General features: G+C 46.0%; 2 long non-coding RNA genes across 3 annotated transcripts; one reads left to right on the forward strand and one right to left on the reverse strand.

Annotated features, from left to right (window-relative positions):
• The first annotated feature begins 3,153 nt into the window (after nt 1-3,153).
• Nucleotides 3,154-9,624, forward strand: LOC138843707 (uncharacterized). Its single transcript, XR_011378669.1, has 2 exons — nt 3,154-3,368; nt 9,307-9,624. It is a non-coding gene; the product is annotated as an uncharacterized lncRNA (long non-coding RNA).
• Nucleotides 9,625-13,983: 4,359 nt separating this feature from the next.
• On the reverse strand, nt 13,984-23,007 carry LOC127492043 (uncharacterized). Of its 2 annotated transcripts, none has more exons than XR_007920991.2 (3): nt 22,499-23,006; nt 21,429-21,600; nt 13,984-17,140 (listed from the first exon to the last, which is right to left on the reverse strand). It is a non-coding gene; the product is annotated as an uncharacterized lncRNA (long non-coding RNA). The 2 variants fall into 2 exon arrangements; XR_007920992.2 differs by lacking the exon at nt 13,984-17,140 and adding an exon at nt 19,970-21,313 and having other exon boundaries at nt 22,499-23,007.
• Between the last annotated feature and the right edge of the window lie 4,976 nt (nt 23,008-27,983).

Below are 27,983 nucleotides of genomic sequence, written 5' to 3' on the forward strand. Positions count from 1 at the left end.
GGTGGACATTTAGCATAGTGGTTAAGATAGCTGTTACCATAACAGTTAAGATACCACTATCCCACACTGGAGTACCTGTGTTCAATGCTGGGCTTCAGCTCCTGGCTCCAGCTTCCTGTTAATGCTGACTCTGGGATGAGCAGTGATGGCTCGAGGGACTAGGTTCCTGCCACGCACATGGGAGACCTGGATTGAGTTCTCAGCTCCCAGCTTCAGCCTGGCCCAACCCTGGCTGTTGTGGGCATTTGGGGAGTGAACCAGGAGATGGAAACTCTCCTCTCTCTTTCTATCTCTCTGCCTCCCCAATAAACCAATAAATAAAAATTTCAATAAAAGAACTTTTCTATCACTCCAACAAGATCTCTGGGCCTCTCTGTTAATGTTCCACCCTCAGACTCTGCCCTTTTTTTTTTTTTTTTTTTTTTTTTTTTTTTTTTTTTTGACAGGCAGAGTGGACAGTGAGAGAGAGAGACAGAGAGAAAGATCTTCCTTTGCTGTTGGTTCACCCTCCAATGGCCGCCGCGGCTGGCGCACTGCAGCTGGCACACCGCGCTGATCCGATGGCAGGAGCCAGGTACTTCTCCTGATCTCCCATGGGGTGCAGGGCCCAAGCACTTGGGCCATCCTCCACTGCACTCCCTGGCCACAGCAGAGGGCTGGCCTGGAAGAGGGGCAACCGGGACAGAATCCGGTGCCCTGACCGGGACTAGAACCCGGTGTGCCGGCGCCGCAAGGTGGAGGATTAGCCTACTGAGCCGCGGTGCAAGCCAACCCTCAGACTCTGGACAACACTAATCTGCTTTCTGTTACTTCACATCAGTTTTGCCTATTCTAGAATGTCACATACATGAGACCATACAGGATGATCCGTCCTGCCTGGCTTCCTTCACTCAGCACAATGCACTCAACAGTCTTCCGTGCTGTCATGCGTGTTGGTGTTTTGCTCCTTCTAATTCTGTTTTATGAATGAGCCACCATTTTTGTCTCCGTCTCCCTGCCAAGGGAAATGCAGGATGAGTTCAGGTGGGTTCTAAGCAGATGCTAAGGTGAAGCTTGGGATAGAAGGAGCTATTGGAGCCAGCCTCTGAGAAAGAGAGAGCAGATTGGAAAGCAAGAGAAAGCAAACAGCAACACAGGTCTGACCGATCCTTGGCTGCTCCGCAGGAGGCTCCAGAACTGGTGCTCCCCATCAGAATTGTCCAGAAAAGGCGTGGCCACCTCACTCAGTGACAAGATTGGCTTTTCCAGAAAAGGCATGGGTAGGTCCTCATGTGACTGACATCGAGAGTTGACCAAACTCACACAGCTGGACAGCAAGTCCTTCCTTAAGAGGGAATCTGAGTGCCTCATTTCCCTCCAACCGTAACATTTTTTCCAGTTTTTGGCTATTGTGAATAAAACTGCCAAATAAACATTCATGAATAAGTGTGTTTGTGTACATATGTTTTCATTTCTCTTGTGCGAAAACCTAGAGATGGAATGGCTATGTTGTATGAGGAGTGTATTTTTATAAACTGTGGGAACTATGAGCTTCTTTCCAAACTGGTTGCACAATTTCACACCAGCATCAGCGATGCAGGAGGGTTCTCGTTGTTCTACAGCCTTGCTAACAACTGGCGCTGTCAAACTTTTCACTCTTGTCCATTTTGCTGGGTATAGAGTGACATTTTATTGTGGTTTTAATTTGTATTTCTCTGGTAATAATTATGTTAAACAATATTTAGTGTGCTCACTGGCAATGCACATATATGTACTTTTTTTAAACCTTTTGAAAAACAGAGATTAAAAAGTGTTCTCAGTATTTTATTTTATGCTTATTGTTTTGCGTGACCTCTACATTTTTGCTACCCCAAAGTTGCAAAAGCATTCTCTGGTATTTTCTTTTAGAGGTTTTATAGTTGCAAATTTGTATTTAGGTCATATGGTCTCTTTTGCATTAATTTTAAGAGATTAAGATCAAAGGCCATTTATTTTTTCATACAGAAATCCAGTTTCTCCAGCGCCATTTGTTAAAAATTTAATCCTTTTTTCATTGAATCATCTTGGTCTGTTGACAATCTGTGTGTGCATCTAATCTGTACCTTGTATTCTATATTCAATTTATTTGTTTTTTGTTCAGTTTCATACCATCTTGATTACTTTTGAGAAAGTCTTGAAAACTGGTAGGGTGGGCCGGCGCCGCGGCTCACTAGGCTAATCCTCCGCCTTGCGGCGCCAGCACACCGGGTTCTAGTCCCGGTCGGGGCGCCGGATTCTGTCCCGGTTGCCCCTCTTCCAGGCCAGCTCTCTGCTGTGGCCAGGGAAGGCAGTGGAGGATGGCCCAAGTGCTTGGGTCCTGCACCCCATGGGAGACCAGGAGAAGCACCTGGCTCCTGGCTTTGGATCAGCGCAGTGCACCCGCTGCAGCGCGCCGGCCGCGGCGGCCATTGGAGGGTGAACCAACAGCAAAGGAAGACCTTTCTCTCTGTCTCTCTCTCTCACTGTCCACTCTGCCTGTCAAAAAAAAAAAAAAAAAAAGAAAGAAAAGAAAAAAAGAAAAAGAAAACTGGTAGGGTAATTTCTCCACCTTTGTCTTTCTTTTGTAAAGTTGTCCTCTTTCATATCTTTTTCATTTCAATAGTTTTAAAAACCAGCTTATCAATTACTACAACCCCCCCCCAAATTTGCTGGGATTTTAATTGTCTTTATGCTTAAATTTGTAGATCAATTTTGAGAGAATGATCTTTTTAAGAAAATGTTGAGCCTCAATCCACAGACACACTGCATCTGTCCATTTGTCTAGATATTCTTTAATTTCTCCGGGTAGCTTTCAGTGTCTTTCAATATTTTGTTAAATTTATCCCTGGGTACTTTCAAGATTTTTATGATTTTGTAAATGGTGCTGCTTAACAATGGCTTTTTAAAATTTCCTTTTCGGTTTATGTCTTTTATTCTTCCTCTCTTTTTTATCAACTTGCATCTCACTGTAAGATCAACACGGGAGGGGGTGGGGGAAGGCGCTCCCCTAAGGTCTCCTGCTCTCCCTGGAACCGTCCTCTGTCCCAGCCCTTGGGCAGGGCGGCGCCGCCTCCCCCACCTGCAGCCCTGAGCCCTCCTCCCCTTGGTGTCTGGGTCGAAGTGACTCAGACTTGGGCCCAGAGCCAGGATCTCCTCAGAGTCTCCCCATTCAGTTCCAGAAAAGCACCTCCACCCCTTCCCCGGACAATTCAGTGGCAAAATGTGCTGTGGATACAGGGTACGCCCAGACACCTTCTCACATTCTAAGACCAACGGTTCCGGTCCTGTTGGGACCAACTCTGCCTATTCGTGGCTTTTTGGGTTCCAGGGAGAGCCCAGGGAGACCCGGCACTTGGGCGGCGTTAGATCAGGTGCGGAGAAGGGCGCGGCTGGGGGGGGGGGCGCCGGAGGAAGGAGGAGGAAATGAGCGTTCTGGTGGCTGAACTTAATGGGCTTCGCATCCAGCCAGATTTACAACCCAAATGACTGCCCGGGCCACAGAACGAGGACGCGGGAAGGAAAGCCCAGGAACGCAGGGGAAGTGGCTGCCGAGGCTCCCTGAAGCACCCACCAGACGCGCAGACTGCCTCCCTTGGGCGCTCCTCCAAGCTCCGGCAGTGGCTCATTCCTCAGTCTGTCTGGAGGCAGAGGCTCCTTGAAGGTCACGCCTGTGCTTCTTGCCCTCCCTCAGTGTCTAACGTGGTATTTTACTCTTAACTGCGAATATCTTTCTTTTAAATTAACTAACAAAACTTCTGGTCACCTAGAAAACAAAAGCATACATCTTTTCCTAAACATTTTTTTAAGTTTTTTTTTTTAACTTAATTTTTAAGATGTATTTATTTATTTGAAAGGTCGGTTCCTTGTGGGGGTGGGGGGAGTGGGGTGTTCACTCTCCAAATGGCTGCAACAGCCAGGTCTGAGCCAGGAATCTGGAAGTCCATCCAGATCTCCCATGTTAGTGCAGGGGCCCAAGCCCTTGGGTCATCTGCTGCTTTCCCAGGAGCATTAGCAGGGAGCTGGATCAGAAGTGGAGCGGCCAGCACTCAAATCATAAGGCATGCCTGCCTTGCAAGGGTGGCTTATTCTGCTATGCCACAATGCCAGCCCCTTCCTAAACATTTTTTTTAAAGGATGATACTGGAGGTTGACGGTGGGAGGCGGTGCACTATGGCTTAGTGAGCTAACCTCTGCCTCTAGCATCAGCGTCCCATATGGGCACCAGTTCACGTCCTGGCTGCTCCACTTCTGATCCAGCTCTCTGCTATGGCCTGAGAAAGCCGTGGAAGATGGCCCAAGTCCTAGGGCCCCTGCATTAGAAGGGAGACCCGAAGGAAGCTCCTAGCTCCTGGCTCCTGGCTTTGGATAGGCCCACCTCCAACTTTTGTGGACATTTAGGGAGTGAACCAGTGGATGGGAGACCTCTCTCTCTGTCTCTCCCTCTGTTTATCTGTAACTCTGCTTCTCAAATAAATAGATAAAAAAATCTTCAAAAAAAAAAAAAAAGAGGGGGGGGAGAGAGAGAATGATACCACTTTGGAATAACCACAAATTAGAAAATGTCTCCTTTTCCAGGTACAGTATATGACATGGCCAAATAAATATTCTTGGAGGGTTGGAGGGAAAGACAGATCTCTAGCATTGAAACGTTTTGGAACAGAGTGAGTTTTTATTTTTTATTTACTTTTTTTTTTTTTTTTTTTTGACAGGCAGAGTTAGTGAGAGAGAGAGAGGGAGAAAGAGACAGAGAGAAAGCTCTTCCCTTCCGTTGGTTCACCCCCCAAGTGGTTGCTATAACCGGTGCGCTGTGCCGATCTGAAGCCAAGAGCCAGACACTTCCTCCTGGTCTCCCATGCAGGTGCAGGGCCCAAGCACTTGGGCCATCCTCCACTGCCTTCCTGGGCCACAGCAGAGAGCTGGACTGGAAGAGGAGCAACTGGGACAGAACTGGTGCCCCAACCGGGACTAGAACCTGGGGTGCCCGTGCCACAGGTGGAGGATTAGCTAAGTGAGCCGCAGCGCCGGCCCAGAGTGAGTTTTTTTAAAAACCTCCTTTGATAGAGGCCACCACATTTTCCAGGCAGAAAATTCCTCCAGTACTTTCTCCATATCTCATGCACAAACTTCAACAACAGCCTCGGGTGGCAATGTCTGCTTTGGAAAGGTAGACCTGCAGAATTCAGGATTCTCTGGCCTCCAACAGAAGGTTTCTATTTTGCTTCTGAATGTAAATCAAAGGGGTTGATTTAATCTACAAACCTCCATTGTCTAGGTAAAAATTCCTTAGAGATCTTTGCTTTCCCTTGAACCTTTTTCAAGGCAATTAGATCCTGTGCTGTGTTGCTGCTTGTGATGCAAAAAGCTGAGCTCCAGGGAATATGAAATTTGGTCTTGGAGAAGATAATTACCTAAGTATGAATAATACCCTAGGCATCAATTCACACTAAGTTCAGTGAGCCCACTTATGAACAATCACCAACCTGTCTTTTCTGAATAATGAAAACCAGGACTAGATAGCAAGTGTAATTTTCTCATGAAGTTGAGAAACCTCATAAAAAACAAATAGATTTGGAGAATAACACAGAAGAATTTATAGAGGAGAAACATAGAGGTAGCATTGCAAGACAAGGCATATCTTAGAAAAAAGAAGAAATGTTAATCCAACAGAACCAAATAGATCCAATCTGGGAAACAGATCATTCCCAAGAGAAAATCATTATTGTCCTTTCTGTTGTCCACCTGCTGTGCCACACCCATGTGAGCTGTTAAGGATGGCTACCAGCATGGGCCGGTGCTATGATCCAGCGGGTTAAAGCCTTAGGCCAGCATCCCATATGGGTGCTGGTTAGAGTCCTGGCGGCTCCAATTCCAATCCAGCTGTCTGCTGTGGCCTGGGAAAGCAGTAGAAGATGGCCCAAGTCCTTGGGTCCCTGCACCCAAGTGGGAGACCCAGAAGAAGTTCCTGGCTCCTGGCCTGGGATTGGTGCAGCTCTGGCCATTGCAGCCAAGTGGTGAGTGAACCAGAAAATGGAAGACCTCTCTCTCTCTGTCTGTCTCTACCTCTCTCTGTAATTCTATCTTTTAAATAAATAAAATAAGTCTTAAAAAAAAGAGTGGCTACCAGCTAATACACGACATGAACCCAGTCTCTGAAGGAGCCAGAGACACAGGGCTGCCCCTGAGCCAAATTATAAAACACAGAGCCTTTATCTTTAGTTTTCCCACTCATTTTATCACAACCCCCCCGCTCCAGCTCTTGCTCCTTCTCTAGGTCTCCTCTTCTAACTCACTCAAATTAAAGATTATTTTAGGACTTCTATGTAGAATTAGTGTAGTTACGTCTTTATGACAATTTAGGTCAATGTATCCTCTCTTTACACAATAACAGAATACCATAAACTGGGAGGGGGGGCTTAAATAAAAATAACAGGGGCACTGATTTCTCCCAGTTCTGGAGTCTGGAGAGTCTCACACCGATGTGCCAGAAGATCTGGTTCTTGCCTTGTAAGCGTGTGCCATTTGCCAACTCTCACAGGGAGAGTGTGAGGAAGTTCTGTGGGGTCTCTCCTTGCAAGACCACGAATCCCATCATGACAATGAACACCGATGACTTCACTGAAAAGCCCCATCTCCAAGTGCCATCACCTTGGGGCTTCGACATGTGGATCGGGGGACTCAAGCATTCAGTCCTTAACACTCATGGTTTAACACTGACCTGTTTCCCTGGAAACCCTTGGCCAGCTCCAGCAAAGCAAATCAGAACAAACTCATCAGCAGCAGAAGTGGCAAGGCTTTTTCTCTTATGTCACAAGGAATACCCCCACATGGCATCGCGGCCAGGAAGAACTTGAAAGGTGAATTACGTAATTGCAAGCTTGAAATAGCTTTAGTTATAATCAAAAAGAAAGTCTTGAGTTGGGTCAGACACTTCAGGGCTTATCACCACAGAACAGTAGAGGAATATGTATTCTCTCTGCAGTCTGCTTCTCCAAATGCCATAGCCGGAATGCTCAGAGCAGTATCTGTTAACACAAGTTAAGCTGATATCATTGAGAGGGCCCAGAGCAAGGCACCAAAATGATCAAAGGAGGGGCTTGTGCATTAAGATCAAAAGACCTGGCAGTGTAGGCCAGGTAACGGTGGAGAGAGAATACCTGGGTACTCGATAAGAGTATACAAATATTTGAAAGGTGTTAACCTCGAGAAAGGCGAGTCCTTATTTTGCCTGTTGGAGGTGACATAATGCGAAACAGTAAAGCTAAAACCAAAGAAAGAACAGTGCAGCCAGGAGATCAGGAAATATTTCCAAAAAAGAACAATTGAGGTTTTAGGAAAATTGCACAATGTAAAGCATTAGATTCATGATAGCTGTGGCAGAAACTAACCCTGAACAACCCTCTTCGTCTGTGAATCACTGTATGTTCACTTTCTTCTTTGCCTCTATTAGCCCATCATTTAATACTTACTCACTCACTTCCTTCTGCCCATTAGCCAAACTGCTTCACATGCTTTTAGGTCCCATCAATGACGTTTCACTGGCTTTTGGCAGAGTGTAATTCACGTAATGTAAGATAGAAAAGCACTCAAAGAGTGTGTTTCACATGTAGCACCTTTGTTAATCTAGGATTTCACAGTTTAGAAACAGAAGCAAGTGAAAGAAAGGCGAGGTGACTTCTCCATATTACACAAATCAGATGACGGAGGAAAGACCAACACGCAGGTCTTCATCAAAGTGGACTCTGATTATCATTAGGTGGCATTATCTTTTTAATTAAAAAATGAAATGGGTTCAATCTATTTCTTTCTTTCTTTCTTTCTTTCTTTGAAAGGTAGAGTTACAGAGAGAAAGATCCTCCACTCCTCAAATGGCCACAACAACTAGGGCTGTGGCAGGCTGACGCCAGGAGCCAGGAGCTTCTTTCTGGTCTCCCACGCAGGTGCAGGGGCCCAAACACTTGGGCCATCCTCCACTGCCTTCCCAGGTGCATTAGCAAAGAGCTGGGTCAGAAGTGGAGCACCCATATGGCATGCCAGTGCTGCAGGCCACGACTTAACCCTCTACACCACAGTGCCAATGCCCATCTTTTTAAATTTTTTTCTTGAGAGCCTTGATTAACAAATTTTTAATTTTTTTCCTTATTGGATTCTTAAATTCCTATACTCGTTTTTAATTACTTAGGATATATTTATTCAAAATTGCAATTTTTGTTAAATGGTGGAACACTTGCTCTAATGGGAGCACACTCGTGGAGCAAAGTCTAAGTGAAGGTCAACTCCACCAGTGTCTTCCACATGGTGAGATGCTTGGCTGAGAGGGGAGGCTTGACCCTCACACTCTAATGGATAGCTCTGCTCTGTCCAGCTCCTCCATGTAGAGTGAGTATCACATGGGCACACCAGGGCAGAAACAGGATGATCTGGGCAACCAGTCAGTGTTCTAAAAATACTTGCAGTCCATTCTTGCCAGATAAAGTATTCTTCTGAAAGTTGGTCCTGTGACCTAAAAGTCTCCAAGTGAAAGATGACTATGAACCATGAGCTGCATCAGACCATAATGAAGATGATTTCACCTGACAGATGTTGACTCCTGTGCAATTCTCAGCACCGGGCTAGACACCAGGGATACAATGATGAGTATGATGTGGTTCCTGCCTTCAGAGCGCTCAGGGTCTCATGTGCAAAGTGGAAATGGAAACCAATCTGTAATATAGAACAGTAAGTGCTATGACTGAGATAGAGAAGTACAATGAAGGGGCATTCCAGTGGAAGAGAAAGGAGGCACCAAATCCTGGTGCAGTGAGGAAAAGCTTCCTTCAAGAACAGTAGTTGCTTCTCCACCTGCGGCGCCGGCACACCGGGTTCTAGTCCCGGTCGGGGTGCCAGATTCTGTCCCGGTTGCTCCTCTTCCAGGCCAGCTCTCTGCTGTGGCCCAGGAGTGCAGTGGAGGATGGCCCAGGTACTTGTGCCCTGCACCCCATGGGAGACCAGGAGAAGCACCTGGCTCCTGCCTTCGGATCAGTGTGGTGCGCCTGCCGCAGCAGCCACTGGGGATGAACCAACGGAAAAGGAAGACCTTTCTCTCTGTCTCTCTCTCTCTCACTATCCACTCTGCCTGTCAAAAAAAAAAAAAAAAAAAGTAGTTGTTAAGCATTCTTCTGTTGTTTCTCTATAGATGTACATAAATATTTGATAAATAGTCGTACAGAGAGTTCTTAACAGGCTTATATCATATGTATTGTTAAGCATCTTTCTTTTTTAAAAGACTCTAGAAATATCATGCACATCTTCCTATTTCATTTTGTCAAACAGGTATAAAGGGGCCGGTGCTGTGGCGTGGTGGTAAACCTGCTACCTGCACGGGTTCAGGTCCTGCAGCTCCACTTCCGATCCAGCTCTCTGCTAAGGCCTGGGAAAGCAGTGGAAGATGACCCAAGTCCTTGGGCCCCTGTGCCCACATGGGAGACCCGAAAGAAGCTCCTGGATCCTGGCTTTGGATTGGCGCAGCTCCCGATGTTGCAGCCATTTGGGGAGTGACCCAGTGGATAGAAGACCTCTGTCTCTCTGCCTCTGCTCTCTGTAGCTCTGCCTTTCAAATAAATAAATAATTTTTTTAAAAAACCGTATAAAGTGTGCATTTCTATAACTTAACAGTTGCTCTGGTTTTGGACAATTAGATTGTTTCTAATTTAACTCCTAACATAATTTTGAAGGTAGCCTTTTCATTTTGATCCCACAGAGATTGTCTATAGATCCCCTGTGGGGATGGGGTGGAGTGGACCAGTGAGGCTATCCCTGTGCAGGCTGGAGTTCCAGGTCCCTCCTGTCTGGTCCACAGCAGGAAGGCCAAAGCTTTTTAGAAGACCATGAGGCCGGCGCCACAGCTCACTAGGCTAATCCTCCGCCTTTCGGTGCCGGCACACGGGGTTCTAGTCCCGGTCGGGGCGCCGGATTCTGTCCTGGTTGCCCCTCTTCCAGGCCAGCTCTCTGCTGTGGCCAGGGAGTGCAGTGGAGGATGGCCCAAGTGCTTGGGCCCTGCACCCCATGGGAGACCAGGAGAAGCACCTGGCTCCTACCATTGGATCAACGCGGTGTGCCGGCCCAGCGCACCAGCCGCGGCGGCCATTGGAGGGTGAACCAAGGGCAAAGGAAGACCTTTCTGTCTGTCTCTCTCTCTCACTGTCCACTCTGCCTGTCAAAAAAAAAAAAAAAAATGAAAGAAGCCCCACCAATTCTAGCCAAACGCTCAAAAAAAAAAAAAAAAAAAGCAGTTAAAACTTTCAGGGGCCAGTCCTGTGGTGCCAGCATCCTCTATAGCCACCAGTTTGAGTTCGGGCTGCTCCACTTGCAATCCAGCACCCTGATAATGGCCTGGGAAAGAAGCAGCAGAAGATGGTTCAAGTACTTGGGCCCCTGCACCTGCATAGGAGACCCAGAAGTAGCTCCTGGCTCCTGGCTTTGGATCAGCACAGCTCCAGCTGTTGCGGTCATTTGGAGTGAACGAACAGATGAAAGATCTGTCTCTGTGTGTCTCTCCCTGCCTCTTTCTCTGTGCCTTTCTTAATTTTTTTTTTATTTTTTTGACAGGCAGAGTGGACAGTGAGAGAGAGAGAGACAGAGAGAAAGGTCTCCCTTTGCCGTTGGTTCACCCTCCAATGGCCGCCGCGGCCGGCGCACCGCGCTGATCGGATGGCAGGAGCCAGGTGCTTCTCCTGGTCTCCCATGGGGTGCAGGGCCCAAGCACCTGGGCCATCCTCCACTGCACTCCTGGGCCACAGCAGAGAGCTGGCCTGGAAGAGGGGCAACCGGGACAGAATCTGGCACCCCGACTGGGACTAGAACCCGGTGTGCTGGTGCTGCAAGGCGGAGGATTAGCCTAGTGAGCCGCGGCGCCGGCTCTCTGTGCCTTTCAAATACAATAAACAAACCTTTTTCAAAAACAATTTCAAAGTTGTGCTCCTTCCAAAACAGGGTATGATCTCGCTTCCTTTTTTCAGATCCATACACTTTGGCTTCCAAGGGCCCTGTGAGTCACACTGTCCCTAAGAGACAGGGGAGGCACCTTGTAGATCCTGAAGATTCCCAGAGTTAGAGATAGGAAGGGGAGGACGTTGAGAAGGTGATGGGCGAAGGTTACTCATTTCCTCACTAAACTCTCTCTGTTGTTCCACACGGGAGGGGCCGTGGCTCTCTGCTTAGTCCTTCGAGGGACACTCCTGGTAGACATGTCCTGATCCTCTGCACCTGTCCCCTTCTCCCGGTCCTGCAGGCTCCTGTCCTCATCCCTCCCTCAGAAGAGTCAGTCCCACCAGACAGCATGCAGGCAGCCCCGCGGCCGAGCCTCAGCACATACTCCTCTCTGTGTCATGCTCTCTTCTCTGGAAGGATGGATGGATGAGCCTTTTCCAGGGCACCTCTTGGTGTCTCTTCACTGGTAAAGGCAAAGATGATTAATTTCATCAAGTACCTGAAGAAAATATCATTTACCACTAATCTCCATGAGAAAGCTGTGCTTCAACCTATGTCTCCTACCAGCTGGACTCAGAACTCACTCGTTACAAAGTAATGAGTGCACCAAAGGCACCCAGCGCCGACTCCTGGGTGGATTCCAAGGTCTCGGTGTTAGCCAAGTGCACCTCTGTATGAGCCACCTGGGCGAATGGCACCAGGGGCAAAATCTTTCGCCCTGATCTCCAAGTGTCTCCACTGAGAAGGAGGAGGAGCTAGGGCTTCATTTGCCGCACAATGTTGGAAAATGGACATCCTCGTCAACCCCTGGACATCTGCACTTCCAGCACTAGGGTTGATAAGTACAGCCATGGTGTCCCACAGAAATGTATGGTCCACTATCCACATGTGACACACACCCCTTTGCCTGTGTGTGGTCAGCCCATCCATCATAGGTGGGACAAGGAACTGAAGGCTAGGAGAGAATTAGGTAGGAAGGAGAGTGAGGAGAGGCCAGGAGGTGCTGTTTGCTGGAGCCCAGGTGACAGCACGCAGGAAACTAAACACACACATCCACACATTCACTCAACGCCAGTTCTCTATGCCCACTTGCTGCAGCACTGGGTGTAAAGTGACACAGAGTGTCTGGAATGCAAGGCTGAACCACAAAGGCAGCAGGCTGGAGGCCCCATGGGAGTGAGATCTCACACACACACACACACACATACACACACACCCCCCCTTGTCTGGAAGGAAGTTTGCTCTCAGTGCTAGGGGCCAAAGGGGAACGCCATGATCACGCAGGAGGTTTTAGATGACTCAAATGAGTGACAATCAGGAAAATGAGTCCAAGGGGGCCGAGACATGGGGGCATGGTGAAGGGAAATGCTTGTCTTGGCTGTTTCGAGAAAACTTATGGGCGGGTATGTTTCTGAACCAAAATTGGAGAATTTATCACACAATAAGAACTCACGCTGCACTGCAACATGAAAATAAGTTATTTACAACTGAAACCAGCATTTAAAAAGATAAGCATTGGAAGACATACAAATGCTGTCAGCTAAGTGTATCCTGAAGGCCACCTGATAGGTTGATGTCACCATGGGAAGCAAAAAGCCAGGCTCCCTTAATCATAGCAACACCCAGGAATGAGGGGGGAAGAAAATATACAATGGTTTTACCTGCCTTAATGCATAAGAGTTCATCTTGAGGGAGGGAAATAGAAGATGAGATTAGAAATGAGAACAGAAGAAAACATACAATAAAACAAAGTAAAATACCTTACACTATGATAAATCAAAAAGTCTATGTGCAGATAATAATACACTATGAGCCAAGAATTATTAATTGTATTGATGTGTCATATGCATATACACACACGTTTAGAATTGCCGGATAGTGGGGCAGGCAGTTAACCTGGCAGTTAAGATACCAGTTAAGATGTTCACATCTCATGTCAGAGTAACTAGGCTCAATACTCTGCCTCTGATTCCAACTTTCTGCTGATGCAGACCCTGGGAGGGAGTGGTGCTACCTCAAGGACTTGGGTCCGTGCCACTCATGTGGAAGGTATTTGTAAGCCTTCATGGTGTGAGTGTGAGGGGTGTGCACGGGCTGCCCTGACACCCATGGGGAAGTCATCCCCTTACAGGTGCACTGAGCCGGTAATGGCAATGAATGGGATTGGAATGAGGTGGGGAGGAAGACACCTGCTTTGCTTTCCCATGCACGTGGCCCTTGAGCTGTTATCACAGCCTCCTGCTCTGATGTTCTGATCTCTGAGTCGGGCTTCTTTTCATGCTAGACCTTTCGAGAGGAAATGGTGCAATTTCTATTCTAATTCCAACACAAGAGGCCTTTTCTCTTGGGCTCCACATTGGAGGACAGTGTCTTATTTTGTACTCCCTCCCCCCTGGTGTCCGAGGCATTCCCAATAAAGAGAGCGATTGTAGGAGGCTTTGGCTTCAGAAAGCTCCGCCTGCAGATACAGCTGTGAGATAAAGCAGCAGCAGCCTAGTCCACGTATCAAATATCACACTGCAGATACCAACCAGAAGGTTAAGTAAATAAGCCAGGAAGGAACCCTCAGCAGAACCCGCGGGGTGGCAGCCACCTTCTGCCCTTAGAATTTGCCAGCAAATACAAAGAGAAAGCAGCAGGAGTGGCCGGGCTGTCTGGATGTGCCTCTCCACGGGCATTGCCTCTGAGACAGGAGAAAATCTTTGCTTCTTGCCTTATTTATTTGTACCCATACAATTTTGTTTAAAAGAAGAATGAAATAGAATTATGGATGGTACAGGTGATTTTTTTTTGGATTGCTTCTTTGTTTTCCTCTATCCAAGTTTGTATTATGAGTCTACGCTGTTTTTGTCATCAGAAACTTGCAATTTAACATTTTTAAAAGGAAGATTCAGGGTGGGTGTTGTAGCTTGGCAGGTTAAACCACTGGTTGGAATGCCCATATCCTGTACTGGAGTTCTGGGTTGTTCTGGCTCCTACACTTTTTTTAAAGATTTTATTTATTTATTTGTGAAGTAGAGTTACAGTGAAAGGGAGAGACAGAGAGAAAGGTCTTCCATCTGTTGGTTCACTCTCCCAGATGGCCGCAATGGCTGGAACTGAGCCAATCCAAAGCCAGGAGGCAGAACCTTCTTCTGGGTCTCCCACATGGGAGCAGGGGCCCAAGCACTTGGGCCATCTTGTACTGCTTGCCCAAGCCATAGCAGAGAGCCAGATTGGAAGAGGAGCAGCCGGAACACAAGCCCCATATGGGATGCTGGCACCACAGGCGGAGGCTAAGCCCACTATGCCACAGCGCCAGCCCCTCCTATGCTTCTGATTCAGCTTCCTGCTAATGCACCTGAGAAGGTGGTGGGTGATGGCCCAGATACTTGGTTCCCTGGCACCCACATATGACAGCCAGATGGAGTTCTTGGATCTCAGCTTTGGCCTGGCCCAGCCCCAGCTGTTGCTGGCATTCTGGGAGTGAACCAACAGATGGAAAATCCCTTTCTCTCCCCCTTCTCTGTCATTCTGCTTTTCAAACAAATAAAACTCTAAAAAGAAGACCTTTAAGCCCAAGAATCCCAGGTTAATAGTAAAAGAAGGCCTTTTAATGCTTATATTCGGAGGGTTCCCTACTTGTAAAAACTAAAAAAGTATTTTTTCTAGAAAGCTTTTATTGTTATTATTACGTGAGAAGCAGAGAAAAAGATTTCCCATCTCTAGTTCAGTCTCCAGTGCCCATAACAGCCAGGGCTGGGCTGAGCTGGAGCCAGGAACTCAACCCCAGTCTCCTGTGTGAGCAGTCAGGACCCAACTACTTGAGCCATTGCTACCGCCTCCCAGAATACGCATTACCGGGCAGCTGGAGTCTGGAGCCAGAGCCGGGTATTGAACCCAGGTACTCTGATGTGGGATGTGGGTATCTTAACTGCTATGCTAAATGCCCATCCCTCAAAAGATGTTTAATTCACAAAGACAGTGGTAACATAGCATGATCTCCAGAGTCCCACGCTCCCGAGGTGGTTTTAGCCATATTAGCTGGGACAGTGACTTAGGCTTTGTGTCCTGAGATTCTTGGCCTGTGAGCTGGGAAACTGAATAAGAGTCAACAGTGTGCCAGGCTGAATGTGGATAGGCAGCCAGAGGCTACAGCTAACAGGGGCAGCACCGACTCTGAGCATGCGTGAGTGCCTTGGGCTCCCCATCTCTTGGGGATTCCAAGGGAGCAGTCAGATGATCAAGGTGTTCATAGGAGGGCCAGACACAGTCCTCTCCCTGCCTGGGCACCTCTCCTGCCAGCACGCTGCTGACCCATGCCAGCTGGACTTGCCCCACCTTTCACTGGCTGGGACTTCTCCGTTCACCCATGTCCTGTGCAGCACTTCCGGATCACACCCTTGGGCTCAGCACAAGGGCTCCCGTTCCCTCCCAGCACCTCAAGGTCCCTCTGTCTCTTTAGGAAGTCCACACCATGCCAAGATAACAGAGTTACCAGTGCTGTCGCCTCTCTGGGGCTCAGTCACCCCTACATCCACCAACAGCCTCTGTTGCCTTCCAGGTCATTCCATGCTGTCTCCATGGACATGCCTCCGATTCACCATGCACTGCACCGGGGTACCTTGGAAGGGCCCAGCATCCTCCTCTCTTTGGGGCTTGCTACCCCGCTGATGGCAGAGGACTCAACACTGTCCAATCCTACCTCCATGTGAAAGTCCCTGCCAATCACAGAAGTTTGCACATGCACACTTCATTTCTTATTTTGAGAGAATCTCATTTATAAGTTCACACGCTCATCTACGGAATGGCACATGCTTCAGCTCAAACCCTAACATGATCAAAGTATCCTCTCTGGAAAATATCAGAACAGAATCTGGGTTTTTCAACAGTAAAACACTGTAGTAATTTTATTTTAAATTAAAATTTCTAGGTGGGCGTTGTGGTGCAATCAGTGAAGTCACTACTTGGAACGGCTGCATCCCATATGGGAGTGCCTGGTTCGAGTCCCGGCTACTCTGTGTTTCCAATCCAGCTGCCTGTTAATGCACCTGGGAGGCAAAGGGTGGTGGTCTAAGTACTAGGATTCCTGCCATGCGTATGGGAGACCCAGATAGTGTTTCTGGCTCCTGGCTTCAGCCTGCCCTAGGCCTGGCTGCTGCAGGCCTTTGGGGAGTAAACCAGCAGATGGAAGATCTCTGTCTCTCTCTCTCTCTCTCTCTCTGTTACTCTGCTGTTTAAATAAATCAATAAATCTTTGAAAAAAATATAAGTTTCCACTTTCATTTTTTAAAAAATGAAAGTTTGGATTCGAAAGTGAAATTCCACTTTCAAATGTTACATGCTGCTTGCCAGAATGGAAAGTAGCTTTGGGCTTCAATGTGGGGAATACCCAGCAAAAGCAGAGTACAGTGTGACAGTCTTTCCCAGAGAGAAACAATTTGCTCTCACCTGCTATCAAAATGGCTGTTTTCTTGGCAATGCTTTAAACAGCTGAGAGTTCATGTGTGTTGCATGCTTAGTTAGTGCTGGCACTGTTCTAACAATCACAAGAACCTTCTTGCAGGATAGGGGCTCTCAGTTATTTCCATATTAGAAATAAGGAAGTTGAAGGTTTCAAAGATATGCTGATACTCGGGAACTCCTGCACCAGGACTGGGACTCCAGCCACTGCAGCCTCGTGTGAGAGGCTCTCACTTGGGCAGTGTGGCCCCAAGGAGGACATTAGAAAGCAGAAAGTTTGGGGCTGATGTGGTGGCGAAAGGGGTAAAGCTGCTGCCTGCAGTGCCGGCATCCCATTTGAGTGCCGGTTTGAGTCCTGGCTGCTCCACTTCCAATCCAGCTTTCTGCTATGGCCTGGGAAAGCAGTAGAAGATGGCCCAAGTCCTTAGGCCCCTGCACCTGCAAGGGAGACCTGGGAGAAGCTCCTGGCTCCTGGCTTAGGATCAGTGTAGCTCCAGCCATTGTAACCATTTGGGGTGTCAACCAGGGAATGGAAGATCTTTCACTCTCTTTCTCCCTCTCTGCCTCTGCCTCTCTGTAACTCTGCCTTTCAAATAAAATAAATAAATCTTAAAAAAAAAAGAAAGAAAGAAAGAAAGCAAAAAACAGAGTGCCAGCTATTCCCTTTTGTAAAATTCTTTATACAAACCTCCAACATGATGTATTTCTCTTCCATGTTTTTCAGTTATCCATAAAGCTGGAAAAGAAATAGAAACTAAACTCTAGGACTTATATAACAGGTAAACCATAAGCTTAATGAAGTTAAGAGTGTTCTATAACGGCCTGTGCCGCAGTTCACTAGGCTAATCCTCCGCCTGTGGTGCCGGTACTCCGGGTTCTAACCCTGGTTGGGGCGCTGGATTCTGTCCTGGTTGCTCCTCTTCCAGTCCAGCTCTCTGCTGTGGCCCGGGAGGACAGTGGAGGATGGCCCAAGTGCTTGGGCCCTGCACCCACATGGGAGACCAGGAGAAGCACCTGGCTCCTGGCTTCTGATCGGCGCAGCGCCGGCTGTGGCAGCCATTTGGGAGACGAACCAACGGAAGGAAGACCTTTCTCTCTGTCTCTCTCTCTCTCTCTCTCTCTCTCACTGTCTAACTCTGCCTGTCAAAAAAAAAAAAAAAAAAAAAAGAGTGTTCTATAATACAGAAATATAATTTCTGCTAGTGAGGAGTGGCAACTGTGCCAGGGGACATGCCTGATAAAAAGGCAATTTTACAACGAGGGAAGAAATAATACCAGAACAGTGGGTGGAATGTGAAATGGTGTAGCCACTTTGGAAAACAGCTCGGAAGATTTCCACAAAAGTAAGCTTATCTTCCATACACGTAAGTGAGCAATTCATCACAGGGAGAGCAAAATGACAGGCAGAACAAGCAGATCAGTGGTTGCCAGCGGTTAGAGATGGGGGTTGGATACACAGGACAGCACAGGAGACTTGGGGGTGCCAAGATTGTGCTGCAGGGAACCGTGCTGATTGGAGACATGACCCTCTGCACTCGTCCCCACCCATAGCCCCGTGCACTGTCAAATGAACTTCCTGAGTAAATTCTGTAGCTTAGTTGATAGCACCGTGCCAAGATGAATATTTTAACTTGACAGTCACCCTATGGTCATGCACGCATAAGATCAGGCTGCAGGACATATCAGAAACCTCTGTACCAGTTTTGAGTTCTTCTGTAAATCTAAAAGTATCTCAAAACAAGAAGTTTTTTCAGAGATAATTTTATGCTAAGCTGAGCATGCTGTACGAAACAGAATTTCTCACACAGTTAGACTGTCTTTCTTTTCAAATGTTGATATTAAATGGAAAAAAAATCTAATCTGGCCTTAGAAACTTTGTTTTAGATATATATTACCCAGGACTGGTGCTCTGGCGAAGCGGGTAAAGTCAACACCTGCAGGGCCGGCATCCCGTATAGGTGCCGGTTCGAGTCCTGGCTGCTCCACTTCCGATCCAGCTCTCTGCTATGGCCTGGGAAAGCAGTAGAAGATGGCCCAAGTCCTTGGACCCCTGCACCCGCGTGGGAGACCTAGAGAAAGCTCCTGATTCCTGACTTTAGATCAGTGCAGCTCCAGCTGCTGCAGTCATCTGGGGAGTGAACCAGAGGATGGAAGACCTCTCTGTCTCTGCCTCTCCTCTCTCTGTGTAACTCTGTGTATATATATATATATACACACATATATATGTATATATATATACATATATATATATAAAACCTGACTGTATTTTTTAAAATTATTTTATTTATTTGAAAGGAAGAATTACAGAGAGAGGGAGAGAGAGAGAGAGGGAGAAGGAGAGAGAGAGATAGAGATCTTCCATTGGATGGATCCCTCCCCAGATGGCTTCAACCACTCATCTGGAATGCCAGCTTCACATTAGACAGCTCAACCCTCTGTGCCACAATACCAGCTCTGCCCAAGTATATTTCTAAATGTCCATTCTAACACATGAGATTTCAAAATGCTCAAAGAAAGTGGAATTAAAAGGTAAGTTTATATTTATGCAAAAAATTAAAATCTATAATGCTCATTTTTCATGAACTTGTTGAAGAGCTCCTCATATGCATGGATTTTAAATTTTTTGCACCAAAATGAGCTCATGTTTTAGTTCAATTTTTTTCCATGAACATTTTGAAGTATCCATTTGTTTCTCGCTACCTGAAAGTGAAGGATCCACATCTTTTATAACTGACTTACTTTGCAATTCAATCATCTTAACAGGATTCTTATTATGCTCTTCTTCCTCAAAATAAATTTTGAATTTTTTCTGATTTTTTTTTCTTTCTTTGAGAGGCAGGGAGAAAGGCAGATAAACAGGGCTCCCATCTGCTCATTCACTCCCCAAAGCCTGTGATGGCCTGGGCTGGGCCTACGCCCAAACTCAGTTCCAGACTCCCACATCAGTGGCAGGAACCCAGTTCCTGGAGTCACTACTGCTGCCCTCGAGAGCAGGAAGGTGGAATCAGGAGCTGGAGAGGAGAACTGAGAAAATCCAAGGTAACCACTAGGCCAAATATCCACCCCTACTTTCTTCAAGTATTTATTTATTTAAGAGGCAGAGAGTCAGAGAGCTCCCATTAGCTGGTTCACTCCCCAGTTGCTAGTGATGGCCAGAACTGGGCCAAGATCAAATCTGAGAGCTAGGAACTCAATTATCTGAGTCATCACTGTGGCCTCCTAGAGTTTCCATTAGGTAGGAACCTGGAGTAAGGAGCCAGCACTGGGGATTGAATTTAGGCACCAGGATATTGGATTCAAATGTCTTCACTACTCAGCCAAACATTCACCCTATTTTCCTGGTTGTAATTAGAAATTATACAAATTGTATGCGTGCTTTATGCCTCTAACTGTATGATAGGTACTCAATTGCATACATGCTTGTATTATTAAATATTTTTTACTATATTTTTTAAAGATTTATTTATTTATTTGAGAGGCAGAGTTAGACAGAGAGAGAGGAAGAGACAGAGACACAGGTCTTCCATCTGCTGGTTTACTCCCCAAATGGTTGCAACGGCTGGAGATGTTCCGATTTGAAGCCAGGAGCCAGGAACCAGGAACTTCTTCCAGGTCTCCCACGTGGGTACAGGAGCCCAAGCACTTGGGCCGTCTTCCACAGCTTTCCCAGGCCATTAGCAAGAAGCTGGATCAGAAGAGGAGCAGCTGGGATGCGAACCAGCACCCATATTGAATGACCGGTGCCAAAGGTAGAGGGAGGCTTAACCTACTACACCACAGCACCGGCCCCTGAATATTTTTGACTTTAGACCAGCATTTCTTAAAGCAAATTTTAAGAGCAGGTCTGTCATTATCAAACATTATACATCCTGATGAAGCCAAAATCTCATTTTATTTTTGTTTTTTGGAATCTGAAGATATTCCTTGGTGTGTCCTCCCATATTTTCCTGCTATTCTGTTAGCAGTTTTTGTTAGCATCGTTGAACTGTTTTGAGAACCAAAACTCTTAACTAGTCTGACACATTAATGAGAATAAATGTTGAACAAGCAGAAAAGAACATGGATATCACTTAATTGACTATGAAACATGTTTGATAGCTTGTCTGAAAGCCAGCTTGGGTTCAGAAAAGTATTTGGTGGCTAATAAGGCAGATGAGGATGATTTGGGGATATCATAAGCCAAGTTAGAGAACAGAAAGTTGCAGCTGGGTGATCTGAGGCAATTTCTTTGTGAGTCAGGCACACTTTGGATTACTGATTGTGGGTGCATTTGTGTGTATTTGATGAATTGATGTATTATTTTAACAGTATCAGAACCATGATATTAGAGATAATTGTGCCTGATTCACCATCAGCAGAGTGTCAGTTTGGAGCCTTTTGAGTTTGACAGAGTATTTAAATCATCAGCTGCTTTATTGTCTTATAATTACAGATAATTATTTTTAATTTCCAATTTTACATGAGGGGCATTTAAGGATTAAAGCTAGCAATGCTGTAGCACCTGATGTAAAGTAGATAGAGTGTTTTAACGATGAACGGCTAGCACCAGGCATTAGTAAAATGAACCTTATTGCTCTGATATTAGAGAACACAAAATCTTTCCATTTGAGCCATGGTACAATCATACATTATTAAGGTCACAAATGAAGTCACAATAAATGAATAAAAATTGAAATAACAAAACTCACAGTATCTGAGCTTGCATTTTCAACAGCATTAGAACAAGTGTTAACTGCTTGAAATGACAAAATTCTTGCTTGAATCACACATGATTGAAAGAAAAATCTCAAAACCCAAATCATTGAACATCTAGATAGTAACGATTATAAAATTACTGTAGAGTTCAGGGGACTTCTGGTTTTAGCCGCTACATATGCCGAGCTTGGACGTCCTCACTCCCCTTCTCCTCCTGGGAAAATGAAAATCAACAACTTCTCCAGATCTATCAGAAAACTGAAGTTGCAGGGTAAACTGCCACCCCCAAATCTGGGAAGGGAGACAGAGACTCCCAGTGCAGAGCTTACCTGGAGCAGAAGCCACAGGAGCTGGTAACCAGTAGGAACATGGAAGAGAATTTCAGTGAATTACTGGAGGCCAAGTGTGCACTTGGGAGAGTTCAGCATTTCCAGGGCAGCAGTCCTATGAAGAGCACCACAGTTTCCTGCACCTTTAGAAAACTCCCCTGCCCTCCAAGTCCTGATTAGAGAAAAAGATTCTTTGCAATTTAGGCAGAGAGAGGGGAAAAGGAACAATTTTAAAATAAGTGCAGAGGGCCAGCTGGCCTGGGGGTGAAGTGAGTTAAGACTCTACCTGCTATGCCAGCATACTAAATGCTGGTTCAAGTCCAGGCTGCTCCACTGCCAATCCAGCTCACTGCTAATGTGCCTGGGAGAACAGTAGAAGATGGCCCAAGTACTCAGGGCTCTGCCACCCTTGTGGGACCCCAGATGGAGTTCCAGGTTCCTGGCTTCTGCCTGGCCCAACCCCAGCCATTGCGGCCATTTGGAGAGAATGAGTAAGTAGATTGAAGCTTGTTCTCTCTCTCTCTCTCTCTCTCTCTCTCTCTCTCTCTCCCCTGTGTCATTCTGCCTTTCAAATAAATAAATATTTCTAAAAAAATAAAATAAAATATACCCACAACATTCTCCAAGACAAAAGTCTGCCCTCCAATGGAAACTGCTTTACCAGAACCTTATCTGACCTGGGGGGCGAGCCACACCTCAGCTCCAGCCCTTCTAGTTTCTGTATCATATAAAAGGGGTGGGTTTTTTTCTTGTTTGTTTGTTTTGCTTTGCTTTACTTTGCTTTGTTTTAAAAGCTAAGAAATGCTTCTGAAGTTCACAACTCAGGAACTTGGGCCCACTAAAAATACTGAGACTTAATCCATACACCTTAAAGATATCCATAAATAACAGTGGATTACCTTAACAGACCAGCCAGACTGATTCTAATTATGAAGGAGTCCCTAGGGAAACCCAGGCACAACAGGGAGATAAGCAAAACAAGAAACCGAAACCTCTGGCAGCTACAGTAACAGCAAACGGTAAGAACATGGCAGATGCTAGCCAGATTGACATATCAAAACTCTACTCACTTGTCCATTGCTGTTATCTCATTCATTGTGCCTGGCTAAAAGGCTAGAAAAGACATGCTAAAAGGCAAGAAAAAAAGCAATCAAGCAAAAGAGCAAGCATCACAACTGGACTAAGATATAACATAGCTTTCAGAAGTATCAGAGAGTTTAAGATCACTATGACTGGGCCGGCGCTGTGGCTCAACAGGCTAATCCTCCGCCTTGCGGCGCCAGCACACCAGGTTCTAGTCCCAGTCGGGGCACCAGATTCTGTCCCGGTTGCCCCTCTTCCAGGCCAGCTCTCTGCTGTGGCCAGGGAGTGCAGTGGAGGATGGCCCAAGTGCTTGGGCCCTGCACCCCATGGGAGACCAGGAAGAGCACCTGGCTCCTGGCTTCAGATCAGCGTGGTGCGCCGGCTGCAGCGCGCGCCGGCCGCGGCGGCCATTGGAGGATGAACCAACAGCAAAAAGGAAGACCTTTCTCTCTGTCTCTCTCTCTCTCTCACTGTCCACTCTGCCTGTCAAAAATAAAAAAAGATCACTATAATTAATATACCATGGGCTCTAATGGAAAGAATAAACAACAGGAAGAAAAAAAGGGTTATGGAAACTCTTTAAGGAAAAAAAAAAAAAAAGCCCAGTCAGTTGGACTCAGATCCTGGCCAGCATCACCTGTGACTGGCTACAGGCAGTCTCAGGCTGCAAGCCCAGCTCAGCAGCAGACAGTCCCCAGCAAATTGGCTTTGGCCCTATCTCATGCTCTGCTGGACTTAGAAAGCTGTGGGCTTTGGTTGTAATCTAGCTTTGTGGTGTAGATAACCCAACACTGCTCACACCTTGCTCCCTCGACCCCAGGCAGAATAATATGGAGAGAGAATTGTCTTCTTGGGGGGGGGGGGGGGAGGTAGATTCCAAGGCATTCCATAGAAACCTATCACCATGGAGATATGTACATGCTGCTGGATTCGGGGCTGATGCCGCATGCCTCCTCTGCCACAGTGATCAACTGCATGGAAAAAGAAATGAGAAGACCATCCTACAGGATCCAACTGGAAATAAAGCCAAAATAACCTCCTAAGTAGATACATATCTTTAAGAAAAAGTCACTTGTTAAGTGTGATAGAAATAACTAATCTGGGAGCTGGCACTGTGTCATAGCAGGTAATGGCTCCACTTGCAGTGCCGGCATCCCAAGTGGGCACAGGTTTAAGTCCTGGCTGCTCCACTTCCTATCTAGCTCCCTGCTAATGGGCCTGGGAAAGCAGCAGAAGACGGCCTAAGTCCTTGGGCCCCTGCACCTACATGGGAAACTGGGAAGAAGCTCCTGGCTCCTGGCTTCAGACTGACCCAGCTCCAGCTGTTGTAGCCATTTGGGGAGTGAACCAGTGGGTGGAAGATTCATTCTCTCTCTCTCTCTCTCTCTCTCTCTGCCTCTTTATAACTCTGCCTTCTACATAAATAAATAAATCTTTAAAAAAATTTTTTTTGACAGGCAGAATGGACAGTGAGAGAGACAGAGAGAAAGGTCTTCCTTTGCCGTTGGTTCACCCTCCAATGGCCACCACAGCTGGCGCACTGCGGCTGGCGCACCGCGCTGATCCAAAGGCAGGAGCCAGGTGCTTCTCCTGGTCTCCCATGCGGGTGCAGGGCCCAAGCACTTGGGCCATCCTCCACTGCACTCCCTGGCCACAGCACAGAGCTGGCCTGGAAGAGGGGCAACCGGGACAGAATCTGGTGCCCCGACCGGGACTAGAACCCGGTGTACCAGCGCCGCAAGGTGGAGGATTAGCCTATTGAGCTGTGGCGCCAGCCTTTTAAAAAAATTTTTTTAAAAAGCTTGCATTATGGTGCCTGGGTTAAGTTGCTGCCTTCAATGCTCACATCCCATACTGGAGGGCCAGTTCAAGTCTCAGTTGCTTACCTTCCAAGCCAGCTCCCTGCTAACATGTCTGGAAACACAGCAGGAGATGGCCCAATTACTTGGGTCCCTGCTGCCCACATTGGAGATTTGGATGGAGTTTCTGACTCCTGGCTTCTGCGTGCCCAGCCCTGGCTGTTGTAGATATTTGGGGAATGAACCAGCAGATGAAACAGGTGGGGAACATCTGGCTGTGGACCATAGAAGGTCCACGAAATCATTTGCTTTGTCCCTGTAAAGGCAACTGCAAACAGGACTCAAATCAGAATAAATCTATAGCAGGCTATTTTTTTAAATCGATAATTTTGTGTGGCCTGCAAATCAGGTTAAAAAGATCCAAATGGCCTTTGGCAGAATAAAGTTTCCCAATCCCTCATGGAAGATCTCTCTCTCTCTCTCTCTCTCTCTCTCTCTCTCTCTTTTTGTTGCTCTGTCTTTCAAATGAAATAAATAGATATTTTTTAAAATGAAAATAATATTAAGTGCCATAAACCAAAATTAATGTAACAAAAATAAAGAATGCCTTTGATGGGCTCATTAGTACTGGGCACAGAGAGGAAAGAATCCACCCTTGGAGAAATATTAATAGAACTTCCCAACTAAAATGTAAAGAGAAAAACTAATTTTAAAAAAAATCCTTGTAGCAATTACAAAAGTTGCCATATGAAATAAATGAGGATGCCACAAAGAGAAGAAAGATAAAGGAATAGAAGAAGTATTTAAAGTAATAATGGCTGAGAATTTTTCAAAATTAATACAAACTCAAACCCACAGACCCTCAGAGAACACCAACCAGGATGCACAGCAAAAGCAAAACAAAACAAAACTACACCCAGGCATAATATATTTAACAGAAAAACAAAAGTTAAGAGAAAACCTTGAAAGAAACCTGCAAGGGAAAAAAAAAAAAAACATTTTATCTACTGAAGAACACAAGCAAGAATGATATGAGAGTTCCCATTGGGAAAAATGCTAGAAAGTACAGGGAAATGTTTAAAGTGTTCACAGAATAAATTCTGCAGCAATACTAACCTAGAATGCTCCATCCAACAAAACTATTGCTCAAAAGTGAAGGAGAACAGACTCCTCCCAGGCCAATGAAAACTCAAGGAATTTGTTGCTGTGAGGCCTTCCCTGCCAGAAATGTTAAAAGAAGTTCTTCAGAGAAAAAAAATGATCCAAGTCAAACACTTGATGTATATAAAGAAAGAATAAATAAAGGTAAAACAAATTCTTTTTCTTAAAAAGCTCTTGTTCTTTTATTTTTTATTTTATTTTTATTTTTATTTTTTTGGCAGGCAGAGTTAGTGAAAGAGAGAGACAGAGAGAAAAGTCTTCCTTGCGTTGGTTCACTCCTCAAATGGCCACTACAGCTGGTGCGCTGCTCTGAAGCCAGGAGCCAGGTGCTTCTCCTGGTCTCCCATGGGGTGCAGGGCCCAAGCACTTGGGCCATCCTCCACTGCACTCCCTGGCCACAGCAGAGAGCTGGACTGGAAGAGGAACAACTGGAACAGAATCTGGTGCCCCGACCAGTACTAGAACCCAGGGTGCCGGCGCTGCAGGTGGAGGATTAGCCTACTGAGCCGCGACACTGACCAAAAAGTTCTTATTCTTAGTGAATTTAATAGATAACTGTTCAAAGAAATAATAGCAACAATCTGTCAGGTGATTATAGTATATGGATAAGTGAGATAAATGACAGTCTTTTTTTTATTTGACAGAGTTAGACAGTGAGAGAGAGAGACAGAGAGAAAGGTCTTCCTTCCATCAGTTCACCCCCCAGATGGCTGCTACGGCCGGCGCACTGCGCCGATCCAAAGCCAGGAGCCAGGTGCCTCCTCCTGGTCTCCCACGTGGTTGGGCCATCCTCCACTTCCCTCCCGGGCCACAGCAGAGAGCTGGACTGGAAGCCGAGCAACCAGGACTAGAACCCAGTGCCCATATGGGAAGCTGGCGCTGCAGGTGGAAGATTAACCAAGTGAGCCACAGCGCCGGCCAACAGTCACATTTTAAGAGAAGCTTGGAGTGTATTGTTATAAAGTACCTGCACTAGTCAAGAAGAAAATAGAAAAAGTGGACTAAAGATTCATTTTCAGTGGTTTTCCTAGAGCTTGCAATGTACACATACAACTAATCAACTGACTGGGAAAGAGGAAATTAAACTTTCTTTGTTTGCAGATGACATGTTTGTTAATGCAGAAAATCCCAAATAAGTGATTTAAAAAAAAACTCTTGAGGGCTGACACCGTGGCTCACTTGATTAATCCTCCGCCTGCGGCGCTGGAATCCCATATGGGCCCTGGGTTCCAGTCCTGGTTGCTCCTCTTCCACTCCAGCTCTCTGCTGTGGCCTGGGAAGGCAGTGGAGGATGGCCCAAGTGCTTGGGAGCCTGCACCTGTGCTGGGAAACCTGGAGGAGGCACCTGGCTCCTGGCTTCGGATCTGCGTAGCTCTGGCCGTAGCAGCCATTTGGGGGGTGAACTAACGGAAGGAAGACCTTTCTCTCTGTCTCTCCCTCTTACTGTCTGTAACTTTACCTGTCAAAAAAACAAAAACAAACAAACAAACAAAAAAAACTCTTGAAACTCGTAAGTGGTTATGACAAGCTTATAGGTTATAAGGTTAACATACTAACATCAATTACTTAGTTATAAGCCAGTAGTGAACAATCAAAATTTTAAATTGTAAACATAGTATCATTTATATTAACTCCAAAAGACCCACTTTGGAATTTTTGGATACAAAATTTTTTAAATGTAGAAAATTTATATGAGGAACACAACAAAGCTCTGATAAAAGGAAACAAAGTTATGACTAAACGAAGAGATAGTCCATGTTCATGGCTAGGATGATATTATAGCTAAGATGTCAGTTTTTCCCACCGTACTCGATAGATTCCAATGCAATCTCAATCAAAATCACAGAAAGTTATTTTGTGATAATAGCAAACTCTGTATATGGAACCATAAAAGACCCAAGACAGCAAACATAATGTTGAAAAATAACTAATATAGGGGACTGATGCTAATCGATTTTAAGTCATTATATAAAGCCACAGTAATAAAGACAACGTGGTATTGGCAAGAGATTAGACAACTATGTCTCTAGAACAGACTAATTGGCCTACAAAGGGGCACAGGAAAGCCAGTGTAGAGAGGGCAACTTGTCAACAAATGGTGCCACTGGACATCTGTGTGAAAAAAAAAATCACATGTAGACACAGACTTCACACCTCCCACAGAAATGAAGTCAAAAAGTAAGTACAAAACTATAAAGCTTCCGGAAGATAACACAGGAGAAATCCTAAGACTACCTTAGGTTTAGCAAATACTTTTTACATACAGCACCAAACATGCAATCCATGAAAAAAGTGGATTTTATCATTTTAACAGCTTTTGTTCTGCAAAAGCACAGTTAAGAGACTAAAAGGCTGCATTGCAGACTGGGAGAAAGTATAATAGCCCCCCTCAGCCATGACAGACACCTTCCAAGACCCCCAGGGCATGCCTGAAGCTGTGGATAGTACTGAACACTACATACACAATTTTGAACTATATATATATATGATTTTCTTATACATATATACCTAA

This window comes from Oryctolagus cuniculus, chromosome 9, assembly GCF_964237555.1.
Source record: "Oryctolagus cuniculus chromosome 9, mOryCun1.1, whole genome shotgun sequence".
In the NCBI taxonomy this organism is placed as follows: Eukaryota; Metazoa; Chordata; class Mammalia; order Lagomorpha; family Leporidae; genus Oryctolagus; species Oryctolagus cuniculus.